Consider the following 19,930-nt stretch of genomic DNA (forward strand, 5'->3'; position numbering starts at 1 on the left):
GTGTGGCATATCAAGAAGCTGATTAAACAGCATGATCATTACACAGGTGCACCTTGTGCTGGGGACAATAAAAGGCCACTCTAAAATGTTGAGTTGTGTCACACAACACAATGCCACAGATGTCTCAAGTTTTGAGGTAGCGCGCAATTGGCATGCTGACTACTGTAATGTCCACCAGAGCTGTTGCCAGAGAATTTAATATTAATTTCTCTACCATAAGCCGCCTCCAACGTCGTTTTTGAGAATGTGGCAGTATGCAGACCCCGTGTAACCACGCCTGAACAGGACCTTCACATCCAGCTTCTTCACCTGCGGGATCATCTGAGACCAGCCACCCGGACTTCTGAGTTTGGGTTTGCACATCCAAATAATATCTGCACAAACTATCAGAAACCATCTCATTGAAGCTCATCTGTGTGCTTGTCGCCCTCACCAGGGTCTTGACCTGACTGCAGGTCGGCATCGTAACCGACTTCAAGTTGGTAAATGCTCACCTTCGATGGCCACTGGCACGCTGGAGAAGTGTGCTCTTCACGGATTAATCCCAGTTTCTGTGGTGTAAAGTACTTAAGTAAAAATACGTTAAAGTACTACTTAAGTAGTTTCTTGGGGTATTTGTATTTTACTATTTATATTTTTGGACAACTTTGACTTTTATTTCACTACATTCCTAAAGAAAATAATGTATTTTTTACTCCATATATTTTCCCTGACACCCAAAAGTACTCGTTACATTTTGAATGCTTAGCAGGAAAGGAAAGCGGTCCAATTCACGCACTTATCAAGAGAACATCCCTGGTCATCCCTACTGCCTCTGATCTGGTGGACTCACTAAACACACATGCTTTGTTGGTAAATTATGTCTGAGTGTTGTTGGAGTGTGCCCCTGGCTATGCGTAAAAAAATAAAAAATAAAATGATGCCGTCTGGTTTGTTTAATATAAGGAATTTGAAATTATTTATACTTTTACTTTTACTTTTGATACTTCCTGTATATGCAGCCAGGTCCTCCTCTTTCTCTGTGTTTGCCGTACTGGCGTTTGACTCAGGTGTATGTTGCTTGTCTGTTTGCCATTTCACTGGCTGTGCTTGTTTCGGGTGGCGGGGTGTGGGCTGTATTTGCCAACCCACTGTAGCTCATAACAAACTTTTAGGAAATTCCTATCATGAAGAGAGACACGGAAGCCCAGTTAGCCTAGCTAGCTTAGCTAGCCTGTAGTTTCAAACTGAGATTGCTAGCGAATGTTTTCAACGCTACAGGAGCTGTGATTATTTTGCTCTATTCCGGGACAAAGTGGACAGTCTGAAATGTGAATGTAGCAACTGTTTGCTTGCAGAGGACTGCCAGGGCAAAGTGGTTACTCTTAGCAAACAAGTAGTGAACTAACACAAGCTTCTGGGGAATCCACGGCCGTCTACTATCTCTTTCTCTTCTACTCCAGTAGCTGGACGCCGCTCTGGCATGGCGGGAGTGTCGCCGTCGTGTCGTCTCTCCACAGCAGACTGGCCGGTGCTCTGCAGGGATCCCTTCCGAAGTGGTCCCTCCTCCCTGGAAAATGGCGTTAGCAGGATGCTTCTGGATGCTTCTGGATGTTTCTATTCTTGATCTTTCTATTCCCTGCCAACCAGCCATGGAGGCACGTCACTCACTGTGGAAGTAGAAAGCAGCAGCCTTTGGCAATAGGAGCCAATAGGGGCCAATAGGGGCCACCTTCGCGGTGGGAAGCCGGATACAGACTTCAAAAAGCTTCGCCGCCCAGAGGTTCTGGCGCCTTCATCCCTGGGGGCTTCCACTTGGAGATCGGATCCAGAGGTACCTGCTCCTTCGTTCTGTCTCCCTCTCCGGTGGCTTCTATGTTGAATGAGGCTTTGTTGGTTATGGGAGGCCAAGAGCTGCGGACATGCAAGATTCCGCCTCTCGCAAGTCCTAGAAGGGTCTCCCGAATCATGCGAGGAATGGGTGGATTTCCTCTCCCATCTCACCGGCTGTTGTTTTAGGCAGCTCTTTGGGGGATCCTACCTCGGGTTCAGATCTTCAGAGCTCCCCCCTTCATAGGACCTTGAGGGTGTATGGGACTCCAGCCCCTTCATCAGCCACAATGGATTCTACGGCTGCCTCGAGTCCATTGGGCCCCACCTCCCATCGGTCCTCGAGGGGTCTTCTAAACCACTCAAGGAGAAAGAACGGCTGGACCTCCTCAGTCACTTCACTAGCTGTCAACATCGGCAGAACTATGGTGAGAAACATCTCGGTTCCCTGGGCCAAAACACTGTGCTATCCTGGAACAGGAAATTACAATGCTGCTTCCTACTGTTCTACGACAGCTGCTGGGGCTGACACTGTTGTTGTCCATGTGGGGTCAAACGACATTAGGAGGGCTAGTTCGGAACCGCTAAAAAAAATGATTTTAAAGAACTGATTCTAGCTCTGAAAGATTCCAAAAAGTGGCCAATTATTTCAGACCCGGTACCATCGCTAGGCCACGGCTGTGAAAGTTTCTTTAGGCTACACCTGGCTAAAAGACTACTGTAGCTCTGTTGGCATGACCTTTATAGATATCTTTGACACCTTTTGGAAACAGAAGATAATCTACAAGAATGACGGAGTCCATTCAAAACATCTTGTCTCTCTGAGTTGAGACCATGACTTATGAGTGACCCAAGCCCTGCTCAGATAATCCCTACCATTGTGTCACTGAGTTGTCGTAGTGCTGCTGCAAACGTACATTGTCCCAGGGGGTGTAGGCAGTCATAATGTAAGTAACCTAATTGATGTTCCTCTAACTCCCCTCAATGCCTACATCGATCCTACAGCTATTGTATGCTGTAATCATGTGCCTATGGACCTGTTAGCACTGAGGCGGTTTGCCTTAGTAGAAAGTCCACTGTGTGCAGATCACCCTGCACTATCAGCTCAACATAAATATCACTGTCATGTCTACCTCTGATAAGACTCCCAGTAAAGCAATAAAAACAATCAAGAGTCCAGGAAAGTGCTAGAAATAGCCCACATTAACAAATGTAGCCTAAGAAACAAGGTTCATGATATTGATAACTTGCTAGTAACAGATAACGATCACATCTCTGAAACTCACTTAGATAATACCTTTTGATGTTACAGTGGTAGCACTACATGGTTTCAAAATCTTCAGAAGAGACAGGAATGCCAATAGTGGAGGTGTTGCCGTTCATGTTCAGAGTCATATTCCTGTAAAGATAAGAGATGATCTCATGTCAAATAGTAATATATGGCTACAGGTTCACCGGCCTCACCTAAAGCCCATCCTTGTGGGAAGCTGCTGTAGAACACCAAGTGCTAACAGTCAGTATCTGGATAACATGTGTGAAATGCATGATAATGTTGTGATATCAACAGTGAGGTATATTTTCTGGGTGATCTAAATATTGACTTGCTTTCATCAAGCTGCCCTCTCAAGAAAAAAGCAATATCCAAATCCATTGGATGTAGTGATCATTAAATAGTAGCCATATCTAGGAAAACCGAAGTTCCAAAGGCTGGGCCTAATATAGTGTATAAGAGGTCATACAATAAGTTTTGTAGTGATTCATATGTTGAAGATCTAAAGAATATTTGTTGGTTTGTGGTGTGTAATGAGAAGCAACCAGATGCTGCACTTGACACATTTATGAAATTGCTTATTCCAGTTACTAATAAGCATGCACCCAATAAGAAAATGACTGTAAAAATGGTTAAATCCCTGTGGATTGATAAGGAATTGAAAAATTGTATGGTTGAGAGGGATGAGGCAAAAGGAATGGCAAGTAAGTCTGGCTGCACAGCCGATTGGCAAACATACTGCAAATTGAGAAATCATGTGACTAAACTGAATAAAAATGAAGAAGAAACTGTACTATGAAACAAAGATAAATGATATAAAGAATGATAGTAAAAAGCTTTGGACGACCTTAAATGAAATTTTGGGCAAAAAGGAAAACTCGGCTCCATCATTCACTGAGTCAGATGGCTCATTCATCACAAAAACCACTGATAATGCCAACTTATTTTTTCATTGTCAAGGTTAGTAAACTCAGCCATCACATGCCAACAACAAATTCTGAACCTACACACCCATGCATAACTGACCAAAATATGAAATACAAGTGTTGTAATTTTGGATTCTGTAAAGTGGTGTGGAAGAGATGAAAAAATGATTGCTGTCTATCAACAATGACAAGCCACCTGGGTCTGACAACTTGGATGGAAAATGACTGAGGATGATAGCGGACTATATTGCCACTCCTATTAGCATCTCTTCAGTCTAAGCCTACAGGAAAGTGTGTGCCCTCAGGCCTGGAGGGAAGCAAAAGTCATTCAGCTACCCAAGAATAGTAAAGCCCTCTTTACTGGCTCAAACAGCCGACCAATCAGCCTGTTACCAACCCTTAGTAAACTATTGGAAAAAATGGTGTTTGACCAGATACAATGCTATTTTACAGTAAACAGTAAACAAATTAACAACAGATTTTTAGGACGCTTATAGGGAAGGACATTCAACATGTACAGCACTTACACAATTGACTGATGATTGGCTGAAAGAAAATTATAATACAAAGATTGTGGGAGCTGTTTTGTTACACTTCAGTGCAGCTTTTGACATTATTGATCTTAATCTGCTGCTGGAAAAACGTATATGTTATGGCTTTACACCCCCTGCTATTTTGTGGATAAAGAGTTACTTGTCTAACAGAACATAAAGGGTGTTCTTTAATGGAAGGCTCTCCAACATAATCCAGGTAGAATCAGGAATTCCCCAGGGCAGCTGTCTAGGCCTCTTATTTTTTTTCAATCTTTTTTCAATCTCTGAGTAAAGCCTGTCTGTCTATGAATGCTGATGACTCACCACAAAAGAGTGACTTAGGAAAATTACAATTGACCCAGAACAGGGCTGCATGGCTGGCCCTTAAATGTACACAGAGAGCTAACATTAATAATATGCATGTCAATCTCTCTTGGCTCAAAGTAGAGGAGAGATTGACTTCATCACTACTTGTATTTTACGAGAAATATTGACATGTTGAATGCACCGAGCTGTCTGTTTAAACTACTAGCACACAGCTCGGACCCCCATGCATACTCCACACGACTTGCCACCAGAGGTCTCTTCACAGTCCCCAAGTCCAGAACAGACTATGGGAGGCACGCAGTACTACATAGAGCCATGACTACATGGGACTCTATTCCACATCAGATAACTGATGCAAGCAGTAGAATCAGATTTTAAAAAACAAATACACCTTATGGAACAGCGGGGACTGTGAAGAGACACACACATGCACAGACACATGCATACACACACACACATGATAAGACACACACTCTACACACACGTACATATGGATTTTGTGTTGTAGATATGTGGTAGTAGAGAACTGGCTTGAGGGAACACACTTAATGTGTTGTGAAATCTGTTGTGAAATGTATTGTAATGTTTTAAAAATTGTACATAACTGCCTTAATTTTGCTGGACCCCAGGAAGAGTAGCTCCTGCCTTGGCAGGAAGTAATGGGGATCCATAATGAATACAAATACACCTTTCACACCTGTAGCTCGGTGTCATTGTCCTCTATCACAGCTACAGTGAGAGGCTGCAGGTGGAGCAAGTGAAGTGGGAGATTTCTAATCAATGCAAAACGGAATGACGTTGGCTAAATGAGAAGGAGTCGTCACCAATGATCAACAAACAGGTAGGATGTTGTTTAATATGAATGGAGTTGTTGTAGATGGGGACTGCAGCAAAAAAGTCTCAATTAGCCTGCTATGTTAGCTAGCTAGCTGGCTAACTTAACTGGATACTATAGCTAGCTAGCTGGCTAACTTAACTGGCTACTATAGCTAGCTAGCTTCTTTACATCGATTTGATGCAGTCAAGACAGACACTACCAAATGGTATGTTAGATAACCGTTGGCAACAACAACTTTGTCTAACTAGCGTGAGTCGGTTTGGCTACGTCTCTCTCTCTCTCTCTCTCTCTCTCTCTCTCTCTCTCTCTCTCTCTCTCTCTCTCTCTCTCTCTCTCTTTCTCTCTCTTTCTCTCTCTCTCTCTCTCTCTCTGTCTCTCTGTCTCTCTCTCTCTCTCTCTCTCTCTCTCTCTCTCTCTCTCTCTCTCTCTCTCTCTCTCTCTCTCTCTCTCTCTCTCTCTCTCTCTCTCTCTCTCTCTCTCTCTCTCTCTCTATCTCTCTCTCTCTCTCTCTCTCTCTCTCTCTCTCTCTATCGCTCTCGCTCTCGCTCTCAATTTCAATTCAACTTAATTTAAGGGTTTTATTGGCATGGGAAACGTATGTTAACATTGCCAAAGCAACAATAAATATTAACAGTAAACATTACACCAGAAGTTTCAAAAGAATAAAGACATTTCAAATGTCATATTATGTCTATATACAGTGTTGTAACAATGTGCAAATAGTTAAAGTACAAATGGGAAAATAAATAAACATAAATATGGGTTGAATTTACAATGGCTTCTCTCTCTCTCTCTCTCTCTCTACGTGCCACACACAAAAACTGTCACACACACTGGCCCCTGCTCCTCTCTCGCCCCTCCCCCATCCTTCTGCTGAAGCACACCAGTTCTCTCCTGAGTCGAGCGAGCATGTCCCCATTGAAGTTTCCCAAAACATGTTTTGCTTTAAAACATGTATTTCGACTTTCCGGATATCTGAAAAAAAATCATGATATTATTCTAATAGTGAAATCATTTCAAATGCCCATCCCTACTCACTACAAGCTGCTTAGTGCTAACAGTGTCGACAGACACATCAATGTGGCCAAAGGGTTGAACTCAGTGTCAAGGTCTGGAGAGAAGAGAGGACATGTCTGGGACATTCTGAACATTATGATGACAGTGAGTACTACAGAAAACTGTTGTTAAAAGTTTTAAATGACTAAAATAAGCAAATACTTCCATTATGGCTCATCCAGAGTATGTCCTGTTCATAAAGCTACCACATTCACAAGGTCATAAATCTTGTGGAGTAAATTCTGGATCTGGACTTTATCCCATTCATCCCAGACAAAAGGGAACACAAATTGGTGAAAACACAGAGTAACAGCACAGCTTCCATTAAAGTGAAGGGGACTCCAGGGACCAGCCGATCGTTGTGGGGAAGAATGGTGGAGGAGAGGGCCTGGTGCTGGTAGATAAATCACTGCCAGCATGCAGATCACCACACCACACTAAAGATAAATGTCTAGAGGAGGCCATGTCAGGAGCCATGGTGGTTACAGCCCACACCGTACGACAACCCACACCGTACGACAACCCACAGTTACAGCCCACACCGTACGACAACCCACAGTTACAGCCCACACCGTACGACAACCCACAGTTACAGCCCACACCGTACGACAACCCACACCGTACCGTAGCCCGCACCGTACGACAACCCACACCGTACCGTAGCCAACACCGTACGACAACCCACACCGTACCGTAGCCCACACCGTACGACAACCCACACCGTACCGTAGCCAACACCGTACGACAACCCACACCGTACCGTAGCCCACACCGTACGACAACCCACACCGTACCGTAGCCAACACCGTATGACAACCCACACCGTACCGTAGCCCACACCGTACGACAACCCACACCGTACCGTAGCCAACACCGTACGACAACCCACACCGTACCGTAGCCCACACCGTACGACAACCCACACCGTACCGTAGCCAACACCGTACGACAACCCACACCGTACCGTAGCCCACACCGTACCGTAGCCCACACTGTACGACAACCCACACCGTACCGTAGCCAACACCGTACGACAACCCACACCGTACCGTAGCCCACACCGTACGACAACCCACACCGTACCGTAGCCAACAACGTACCGTAGCCCACACCGTACCGTAACCCACACCGTACCGTAACCCACACCGTACCGTAGCCCACACCGTACCGTAGCCAACACCGTACGACAACCCACACCGTACCGTAGCCCACACCGTACCGTAGCCCACACTGTACGACAACCCACACCGTACCGTAGCCAACACCGTACGACAACCCACACCGTACCGTAGCCCACACCGTACGACAACCCACACCGTACCGTAGCCAACAACGTACCGTAGCCCACACCGTACGACAACCCACACCGTACCGTAGCCCACACCGTACCGTAGCCCACACCGTACCGTAGCCAACACCGTACCGTAACCCACACCGTACGACAACCCACACCGTACGACAACCCACACCGTACCTTAACCCACACCGAACGACAACCCACACCGTAACGTAACCCACACCGTACCGTAACCCACACCGTACGACAACCCACACCGTACGACAACCCACACCGTACCGTAACCCACACCGTACCGTAACCCACACCGTACCGTAACCCACACCGTACCGTGACCCACACCGTACGACAACCCACACCGTACCGTAGCCCACACCGTACCGTAACCCACACGCCGACAACCCACACCGTACCGTAACCCACACCGTACCGTAACCCACACCGTACCGTAACCCACACCGTACCGTAACCCACACCGTACCGTAACCCACACCGTACCGTAACCCACACCGTACCGTAACCCACACCGTACCATAACCCACTCCATACCATAACCCACACCGTACCGTAACCCACACCGTACCGTAACCCACACCGTACCGTAACCCACACCGTACCGTAACCCACACTGTACCGTAACCCACACCGTACCGTAACCCACACCGTACCATAACCCACTCCATACCATAACCCACACCGTACCGTAACCCACACCGTACCGTAACCCACACCGTACCGTAACCCACACCGTACCGTAACCCACTCCATACCATAACCCACACCGTACCGTAACCCACACCGTACTGTGGTGTAGTAGGTTCAGTAACATGAGGACACGATGGGTATAATTAAGGGGAAGTCTACTCAGCAAGCTTAGCACCATCACAGCATACACCATCAGCTCATGCATACTCTTCTTCTCCCTATCTGAGATCCTTTTCTCCTTGTACTTCCGTTCTTTATCAGAATACGTAGGATATAAGACTGTATGTCTCTAGTGGTAAACTTGGGTAGTACAGCAGAACCCAACACGTACCATAGACCACACCATACTGTAAACCACACGGCTCTATAACCGGATCCAGGGTCAGTAATTTAACTTTGCTCTAATTATCCTGAGGAGGTAATATGAATTTATAGTCTGCGTGTGAGAGAGACAGTCCATCATTCATCTCTGTACAGGGAAATCTCTCTCTCTCTCTCTCTCTCTCTCTCTCTCTCTCTCTGCATTGTGTTACTGAAATATGATGTCTCTATTTTTCTCCTGTCATAATGACAACTGATGGCCTTATTCTCCTCCAGGCCTCCAGGGGATGATGAACTAGTAAGCAAACATTGTTTTCTACTGAGAACAGGTGCTCCATCATTGGGACTGGGCCATTGTGTTGGTGGCAGAGAGAGGAGACTGTTGGGTGGTAGCGGACTACAGAGGAGAGGACTGTGTTGTGATGTGTTGTAGAGGACTACAGAGGAGAGGACTGTGTTGTGTGGTAGAGGCTTACAGAGGAGAGGACTGTGTTGTGTTATAGAGGACTACAGAGGAGAGGACTGTGTTGTGATGTGTTATAGAGGACTACAGAGGAGAGGACTGTGTTGTGATGTGTTATAGAGGACTACAGAGGAGAGGACTGTGTTGTGTTGTAGAGGTCTACAGAGGAGAGGACTGTGTTGTGATGTGTTATAGAGGACTACAGAGGAGAGGACTGTGTTGTGTTGTAGAGGACTACAGAGGAGAGGATTGTGTTGTGTTGTGGTGTGCTGTAGAGGACTACAGAGGAGAGGACTTTGTTGTGTTGTAGTATGTTGTAGAGGACTACAGAGGAGAGGTCTGTGTTATGTTGTAGAGGACTACAGAGGAGAGGACTGTGTTATGTTGTAGAGGACTACAGAGGAGAGGACTGTGTTGTGTTGTGGTGTGTGGTAGAGGACTACAGAGGAGAGGTCTGTGTTATGTTGTAGAGGACTACAGAGGAGAGGACTGTGTTGCGTTGTGGTGTGTTGTAGAGGACTACAGAGGAGAGGATTGTGTTGTGCTGTGTTGTAGAGGACTACAGAGGAGAGGACTGTGTTGTGTTGTAGAGGACTACAGAGGAGAGGACTGTTTTGTGTTGTGATGTAGAGGACTACAGGGGAGAGGACAGTGTTGTGTTGTAGAGGACTACAGGGGAGAGGACTGTTTTGTGTTGTGATGTAGAGGACTACAGGGGAGAGGACAGTGTTGTGTTGTGTTGTACAGGACTACAGGGGAGAGGACAGTGTTGTGTTGTAGAGGAAAACAGTTTATCTTGGGTCTCTGCTGTCTGTAAACCAACAGGGGAACCACCACATTGACTACTGCAGACCCTCTACTAGTAAAGGTGATTGTTTAATGATCAGGTTTTTCTCCAGCCTTACAAATGAGTGAAGTGTCAATGCACCTGTACTAAATGGTGTCATAATGGTCAATGGTCTGATTTATAGACAGCCATGTAGTCAGCTGACAGCTGGGACCATTATTTACAGCACAGCTTCAGGAAGACCAGCACAAGGTTGCAACATTTACAATAGGTCAGAATAAAAGGTCTGGTCTGCTCTGATGTCTGACAAGCAGCCGTTCATCTCATCTGACTAATGAGTGGGAGTGGTCCAGCAGGCTGAGGCAACAGGGCCTCAGGCACCTGGGGGGTGAACACTGTAAGATCCAGCAGGCTGAGGAGGTGCCAGTCTGCTAGCCTCCTGATCTAGAGGAGGTGCCAGTCTGCTAGCCTCCTGATCTAGAGGAGGTGCCAGTCTCCTAGCCTCCTGATCTAGAGGAGGTGCCAGTCTCCTAGCCTCCTGATCTAGAGGAGGTGCCAGTCTCCTAGCCTTCTGATCTAGAGGAGGTGCCAGTCTCCTAGCCTCCTGATCTAGAGGAGGTGCCAGTCTCCTAGCCTCCTGATCTAGAGGAGGTGCCAGTCTCCTAGCCCCCTGATCTAGAGGAGGTGCCAGTCTCCTAGCCTCCTGATCTAGAGGAGGTGCCAGTCTCCTAGCCTCCTGATCTAGAGGAGGTGCCAGTCTCCTAGCCCCCTGATCTAGAGGAGGTGCCAGTCTCCTAGCCTCCTGATCTAGAGGAGGTGCCAGTCTCCTAGCCTCCTGATCTAGAGGAGGTGCCAGTCTCCCTAGCCTCCTGATCTAGAGGAGGTGCCAGTCTCTAGCCTCCTGATCTAGAGGAGGTGCCAGTCTCCTAGCCTTCTGATCTAGAGGAGGTGCCAGTCTCCTAGCCTCCTGATCTAGAGGAGGTGCCAGTCTCCTAGCCTTCTGATCTAGAGGAGGTGACAGTCTCCTAGCCTCCTGATCTAGAGGAGGTGCCAGTCTCCTAGCCTTCTGATCTAGAGGAGGTGCCAGTCTCCTAGCCTTCTGATCTAGAGGAGGTGCCAGTCTCCTAGCCTCCTGATCTAGAGGAGGTGCCAGTCTCCTAGCCTTCTGATCTAGAGGAGGTGCCAGTCTCCTAGCCTTCTGATCTAGAGGAGGTGCCAGTCTCCTAGAGTCCTGATTTAGAGGAGGTGCCAGCCAGCTTTGGCCCGCTCCCTAAAGAGAAATTACAGTCTAACGAGATTTACAGCCAATCACTTCAGCTCAATTTAATTAGGGCCAATAAGGGGTGATGAATGCTCACCTACCCATCATCAGTATTCATAACAAAATATGCTCATCATCTCCCAGGGCAGCGACCAGACTGGTTAATAGGGCTCTGATTCATTCACGTCACAGTGAGTAAAGTCTCCTCATCCATCTGCTGAGAACCATGGTCAGGAAGAGGAGCGTCTACGCTAATAAAGCAATACTCTTATGATTATAAAACTAAATGCTTCCTTTAGTCTTGGCATGAAGATATGATTGTTTTTTAAGCAAACTGTTGGAAACTGTCTGCAGATTATAAAGCAAACGCAACTAAGACATTTATTTTAGAATGACTAAATGTTCCAGAAGTTAATTTCACCCAGGCAGAAGGCAAGGCGGGTTTAGGATTCCCGGGCCAATATATTCTGATTGACAGAGTCATATTTGTAAGAAGGTTATGAACCACAAAACAAGGGTTAAAAGGAAATTGACCTGGCAGTTGACGTCTGACTGATCCATTGAGCTGGAGGTATTTCATCTTGCTGCTGAGGCTACATGAAGCTTATATGACTAATGACGATGTCTGCATGGTAATACATCACCGGATGGATCTGTTCCTTTTCTCTTCTCCCCAAGACAAACTCTCTACCGCAATATATATTACACCTTCTGTGTGCAGCCAATATCATCTAGATGGATGGACTGTCAACACTGAAAATATTGACAATGTCAAAAGTTTAGAGTTCTAATATTACCCAGGAAGTTAAGATAAAGGTTGAACTGAAGCACCTAGATTACTCTACACTTTCCTAAACTTTGTTACAACCGTTTACAGTTACAAACTTCTATCAGTTTACATTCAAAACAAACATTTGTTTGGGTCTTTAATTTAAGCTACTTGAAATTGTGGATATGAATCGTTACCTCGATGAACTCCAGTTCCAATCACCAATTTGTATTTCCAAACAAAATTACTCCTCCCTGATGGATTTGACCTTTCTCTGAAATTCCATAAAGAGTTCTCCCATCATCCTGTAACTCCCCTTCACACTATCTGATCGTCAATCCTCCTGATCTGTTGGCTCCTCTACCAACTGTCAATCAACCAAATGATTAGTCTGACCTCGGAGTCTATGACCTAGTGTAGTCTGGTTCAATCAACCAAATGATTAGTCTGACCTCGGAGTCTATGACCTAGTGTAGTCTGGTTCAATCAACCAAATGATTAGTCTGACCTCGGAGTCTATGACCTAGTGTAGTCTGGTTCAATCAACCAAATGATTAGTCTGACCTCGGAGTCTATGACCTAGTGTAGTCTGGTTCAATCAACCAAATGATTAGTCTGACCTCGGAGTCTATGACCTAGTGTAGTCTGGTTCAATCAACCAAATGATTAGTCTGACCTCGGAGTCTATGACCTAGTGTAGTCTGGTTCAATCAACCAAATGATTAGTCTGACCTCGGAGTCTATGACCTAGTGTAGTCTGGTTCAATCAACCAAATGATTAGTCTGACCTCGGAGTCTATGACCTAGTGTAGTCTGGTTCAATCAACCAAATGATTAGTCTGACCTCGGAGTCTATGACCTAGTGTAGTCTGGTTCAATCAACCAAATGATTAGTCTGACCTCGGAGTCTATGACCTAGTGTAGTCTGGTTCAATCAACCAAATGATTAGTCTGACCTCGGAGTCTATGACCTAGTGTAGTCTGGTTCAATCAACCAAATGATTAGTCTGACCTCGGAGTCTATGACCTAGTGTAGTCTGGTTCAATCAACCAAATGATTAGTCTGACCTCGGAGTCTATGACCTAGTGTAGTCTGGTTCAATCAACCAAATGATTAGTCTGACCTCGGAGTCTATGACCTAGTGTAGTCTGGTTCAATCAACCAAATGATTAGTCTGACCTCGGAGTCTATGACCTAGTGTAGTCTGGTTCAATCAACCAAATGATTAGTCTGACCTCGGAGTCTATGACCTAGTGTAGTCTGGTTCAATCAACCAAATGATTAGTCTGACCTCGGAGTCTATGACCTAGTGTAGTCTGGTTCAATCAACCAAATGATTAGTCTGACCTCGGAGTCTATGACCTAGTGTAGTCTGGTTCAATCAACCAAATGATTAGTCTGACCTCGGAGTCTATGACCTAGTGTAGTCTGGTTCAATCAACCAAATGATTAGTCTGACCTCGGAGTCTATGACCTAGTGTAGTCTGGTTCAATCAACCAAATGATTAGTCTGACCTCGGAGTCTATGACCTAGTGTAGTCTGGTTCAATCAACCAAATGATTAGTCTGACCTCGGAGTCTATGACCTAGTGTAGTCTGGTTCAATCAACCAAATGATTAGTCTGACCTCGGAGTCTATGACCTAGTGTAGTCTGGTTCAATCAACCAAATGATTAGTCTGACCTCGGAGTCTATGACCTAGTGTAGTCTGGTTCAATCAACCAAATGATTAGTCTGACCTCGGAGTCTATGACCTAGTGTAGTCTGGTTCAATCAACCAAATGATTAGTCTGACCTCGGAGTCTATGACCTAGTGTAGTCTGGTTCAATCAACCAAATGATGAGTCTGACCTCGGAGTCTATGACCTAGTGTAGTCTGGTTCAATCAACCAAATGATGAGTCTGACCTCGGAGTCTATGACCTAGTGTAGTCTGGTTCAATCAACCAAATGATGAGTCTGACCTCGGAGTCTATGACCTAGTGTAGTCTGGTTCAATCAACCAAATGATGAGTCTGACCTCGGAGTCTATGACCCAGTGTAGTCTGGTTCAATCAACCAAATGATTAGTCTGACCTCGGAGTCTATGACCCAGTGTAGTCTGGTCCAATCAACCAAATGATTAGTCTGACCTCGGAGTCTATGACCCAGTGTAGTCTGGTTCAATCAACCAAATGATTAGTCTGACCTCGGAGTCTATGACCCAGTGTAGTCTGGTTCAATCAACCAAATGATGAGTCTGACCTCGGAGTCTATGACCCAGTGTAGTCTGGTTCAATCAACCAAATGATGAGTCTGACCTCGGAGTCTATGACCCAGTGTAGTCTGGTTCAATCAACCAAATGATTAGTCTGACCTCGGAGTCTATGACCCAGTGTAGTCTGGTTCAATCAACCAAATGATTAGTCTGACCTCGGAGTCTATGACCCAGTGTAGTCTGGTTCAATCAACCAAATGATTAGTCTGACCTCGGAGTCTATGACCCAGTGTAGTCTGGTTCAATCAACCAAATGATTAGTCTGACCTCGGAGTCTATGACCCAGTGTAGTCTGGTTCAATCAACCAAATGATTAGTCTGACCTCGGAGTCTATGACCCAGTGTAGTCTGGTTCAATCAACCAAATGATTAGTCTGACCTCGGAGTCTATGACCCAGTGTAGTCTGGTTCAATCAACCAAATGATTAGTCTGACCTCGGAGTCTATGACCCAGTGTAGTCTGGTTCAATCAACCAAATGATTAGTCTGACCTCGGAGTCTATGACCCAGTGTAGTCTGGTTCAATCAACCAAATGATTAGTCTGACCTCGGAGTCTATGACCCAGTGTAGTCTGGTTCAATCAACCAAATGATTAGTCTGACCTCGGAGTCTATGACCCAGTGTAGTCTGGTTCAATCAACCAAATGATTAGTCTGACCTCGGAGTCTATGACCCAGTGTAGTCTGGTTCAATCAACCAAATGATTAGTCTGACCTCGGAGTCTATGACCCAGTGTAGTCTGGTTCAATCAACCAAATGATTAGTCTGACCTCGGAGTCTATGACCCAGTGTAGTCTGGTTCAATCAACCAAATGATTAGTCTGACCTCGGAGTCTATGACCCAGTGTAGTCTGGTTCAATCAACCAAATGATTAGTCTGACCTCGGAGTCTATGACCCAGTGTAGTCTGGTTCAATCAACCAAATGATTAGTCTGACCTCGGAGTCTATGACCCAGTGTAGTCTGGTTCAATCAACCAAATGATTAGTCTGACCTCGGAGTCTATGACCCAGTGTAGTCTGGTTCAATCAACCAAATGATTAGTCTGACCTCGGAGTCTATGACCCAGTGTAGTCTGGTTCAATCAACCAAATGATTAGTCTGACCTCGGAGTCTATGACCCAGTGTAGTCTGGTTCAATCAACCAAATGATTAGTCTGACCTCGGAGTCTATGACCCAGTGTAGTCTGGTTCAATCAACCAAATGATTAGTCTGACCTCGGAGTCTATGACCCTAGTGTAGTCTGGTTCAATCAACCAAATGATTAGTCTGACCTCGGAGTCTATGACCTAGTGTAGTCTGGTTCAATCAACCAAATGATTAGTCTGACCTCGGAGTCTATGACCTAGTGTAGTCTGGTTCAATCAACCAAATGATTAGTCTGACCTCGGAGTCTATGACCTAGTGTAGTCTGGTTCAATCAACCAAATGATTAGTCTGACCTCGGAGTCTATGACCCAGTGTAGTCTGGTTCAATCAACCAAATGATTAGTCTGACCTCGGAGTCTATGACCCAGTGTAGTCTGGTTCAATCAACCAAATGATTAGTCTGACCTCGGAGTCTATGACCCAGTGTAGTCTGGTTCAATCAACCAAATGATTAGTCTGACCTCGGAGTCTATGACCCAGTGTAGTCTGGTTCAATCAACCAAATGATTAGTCTGACCTCGGAGTCTATGACCCAGTGTAGTCTGGTTCAATCAACCAAATGATTAGTCTGACCTCGGAGTCTATGACCCAGTGTAGTCTGGTTCAATCAACCAAATGATTAGTCTGACCTCGGAGTCTATGACCCAGTGTAGTCTGGTTCAATCAACCAAATGATTAGTCTGACCTCGGAGTCTATGACCCAGTGTAGTCTGGTTCAATCAACCAAATGATTAGTCTGACCTCGGAGTCTATGACCCTAGTGTAGTCTGGTTCAATCAACCAAATGATTAGTCTGACCTCGGAGTCTATGACCTAGTGTAGTCTGGTTCAATCAACCAAATGATTAGTCTGACCTCGGAGTCTATGACCTAGTGTAGTCTGGTTCAATCAACCAAATGATTAGTCTGACCTCGGAGTCTATGACCTAGTGTAGTCTGGTTCAATCAACCAAATGATTAGTCTGACCTCGGAGTCTATGACCTAGTGTAGTCTGGTTCAATCAACCAAATGATGAGTCTGACCTCGGAGTCTATGACCTAGTGTAGTCTGGTTCAATCAACCAAATGATGAGTCTGACCTCGGAGTCTATGACCTAGTGTAGTCTGGTTCAATCAACCAAATGATTAGTCTGACCTCGGAGTCTATGACCCAGTGTAGTCTGGTTCAATCAACCAAATGATTAGTCTGACCTCGGAGTCTATGACCCAGTGTAGTCTGGTTCAATCAACCAAATGATTAGTCTGACCTCGGAGTCTATGACCCAGTGTAGTCTGGTTCAATCAACCAAATGATTAGTCTGACCTCGGAGTCTATGACCCAGTGTAGTCTGGTTCAATCAACCAAATGATTAGTCTGACCTCGGAGTCTATGACCCAGTGTAGTCTGGTTCAATCAACCAAATGATTAGTCTGACCTCGGAGTCTATGACCCAGTGTAGTCTGGTTCAATCAACCAAATGATTAGTCTGACCTCGGAGTCTATGACCCAGTGTAGTCTGGTTCAATCAACCAAATGATTAGTCTGACCTCGGAGTCTATGACCCAGTGTAGTCTGGTTCAATCAACCAAATGATTAGTCTGACCTCGGAGTCTATGACCCAGTGTAGTCTGGTTCAATCAACCAAATGATTAGTCTGACCTCGGAGTCTATGACCCAGTGTAGTCTGGTTCAATCAACCAAATGATTAGTCTGACTCGGAGTCTATGACCCAGTGTAGTCTGGTTCAATCAACCAAATGATTAGTCTGACCTCGGAGTCTATGACCCAGTGTAGTCTGGTTCAATCAACCAAATGATTAGTCTGACCTCGGAGTCTATGACCCAGTGTAGTCTGGTTCAATCAACCAAATGATTAGTCTGACCTCGGAGTCTATGACCCAGTGTAGTCTGGTTCAATCAACCAAATGATTAGTCTGACCTCGGAGTCTATGACCCAGTGTAGTCTGGTTCAATCAACCAAATGATTAGTCTGACCTCGGAGTCTATGACCTAGTGTAGTCTGGTTCAATCAACCAAATGATTAGTCTGACCTCGGAGTCTATGACCCAGTGTAGTCTGGTTCAATCAACCAAATGATTAGTCTGACCTCGGAGTCTATGACCCAGTGTAGTCTGGTTCAATCAACCAAATGATTAGTCTGACCTCGGAGTCTATGACCCAGTGTAGTCTGGTTCAATCAACCAAATGATTAGTCTGACCTCGGAGTCTATGACCTAGTGTAGTCTGGTTCAATCAACCAAATGATTAGTCTGACCTCGGAGTCTATGACCCAGTGTAGTCTGGTTCAATCAACCAAATGATTAGTCTGACCTCGGAGTCTATGACCCAGTGTAGTCTGGTTCAATCAACCAAATGATTAGTCTGACCTCGGAGTCTATGACCCAGTGTAGTCTGGTTCAATCAACCAAATGATTAGTCTGACCTCGGAGTCTATGACCCAGTGTAGTCTGGTTCAATCAACCAAATGATTAGTCTGACCTCGGAGTCTATGACCCAGTGTAGTCTGGTTCAATCAACCAAATGATTAGTCTGACCTCGGAGTCTATGACCCAGTGTAGTCTGGTTCAATCAACCAAATGATTAGTCTGACCTCGGAGTCTATGACCCAGTGTAGTCTGGTTCAATCAACCAAATGATTAGTCTGACCTCGGAGTCTATGACCCAGTGTAGTCTGGTTCAATCAACCAAATGATTAGTCTGACCTCGGAGTCTATGACCCTAGTGTAGTCTGGTTCAATCAACCAAATGATTAGTCTGACCTCGGAGTCTATGACCCAGTGTAGTCTGGTTCAATCAACCAAATGATTAGTCTGACCTCGGAGTCTATGACCCAGTGTAGTCTGGTTCAATCAACCAAATGATTAGTCTGACCTCGGAGTCTATGACCAGTGTAGTCTGGTTCAATCAACCAAATGATTAGTCTGACCTCGGAGTCTATGACCCAGTGTAGTCTGGTTCAATCAACCAAATGATTAGTCTGACCTCGGAGTCTATGACCCAGTGTAGTCTGGTTCAATCAACCAAATGATTAGTCTGACCTCGGAGTCTATGACCCAGTGTAGTCTGGTTCAATCAACCAAATGATTAGTCTGACCTCGGAGTCTATGACCCAGTGTAGTCTGGTTCAATCAACCAAATGATTAGTCTGACCTCGGAGTCTATGACCCAGTGTAGTCTGGTTCAATCAACCAAATGATTAGTCTGACCTCGGAGTCTATGACCCAGTGTAGTCTGGTTCAATCAACCAAATGATTAGTCTGACCTCGGAGTCTATGACCCAGTGTAGTCTGGTTCAATCAACCAAATGATTAGTCTGACCTCGGAGTCTATGACCCAGTGTAGTCTGGTTCAATCAACCAAATGATGAGTCTGACCTCGGAGTCTATGACCCAGTGTAGTCTGGTTCAATCAACCAAATGATGAGTCTGACCTCGGAGTCTATGACCCAGTGTAGTCTGGTTCAATCAACCAAATGATTAGTCTGACCTCGGAGTCTATGACCCAGTGTAGTCTGGTTCAATCAACCAAATGATTAGTCTGACCTCGGAGTCTATGACCCAGTGTAGTCTGGTTCAATCAACCAAATGATTAGTCTGACCTCGGAGTCTATGACCCAGTGTAGTCTGGTTCAATCAACCAAATGATTAGTCTGACCTCGGAGTCTATGACCCAGTGTAGTCTGGTTCAATCAACCAAATGATTAGTCTGACCTCGGAGTCTATGACCCAGTGTAGTCTGGTTCAATCAACCAAATGATTAGTCTGACCTCGGAGTCTATGACCCAGTGTAGTCTGGTTCAATCAACCAAATGATTAGTCTGACCTCGGAGTCTATGACCCAGTGTAGTCTGGTTCAATCAACCAAATGATTAGTCTGACCTCGGAGTCTATGACCCAGTGTAGTCTGGTTCAATCAACCAAATGATTAGTCTGACCTCGGAGTCTATGACCCAGTGTAGTCTGGTTCAATCAACCAAATGATTAGTCTGACCTCGGAGTCTATGACCCAGTGTAGTCTGGTTCAATCAACCAAATGATTAGTCTGACCTCGGAGTCTATGACCCAGTGTAGTCTGGTTCAATCAACCAAATGATTAGTCTGACCTCGGAGTCTATGACCCAGTGTAGTCTGGTTCAATCAACCAAATGATTAGTCTGACCTC

The sequence above is a fragment of the Coregonus clupeaformis genome, chromosome 28 (assembly GCF_020615455.1).
Source record: "Coregonus clupeaformis isolate EN_2021a chromosome 28, ASM2061545v1, whole genome shotgun sequence".
Classification (NCBI taxonomy): domain Eukaryota; kingdom Metazoa; phylum Chordata; class Actinopteri; order Salmoniformes; family Salmonidae; genus Coregonus; species Coregonus clupeaformis.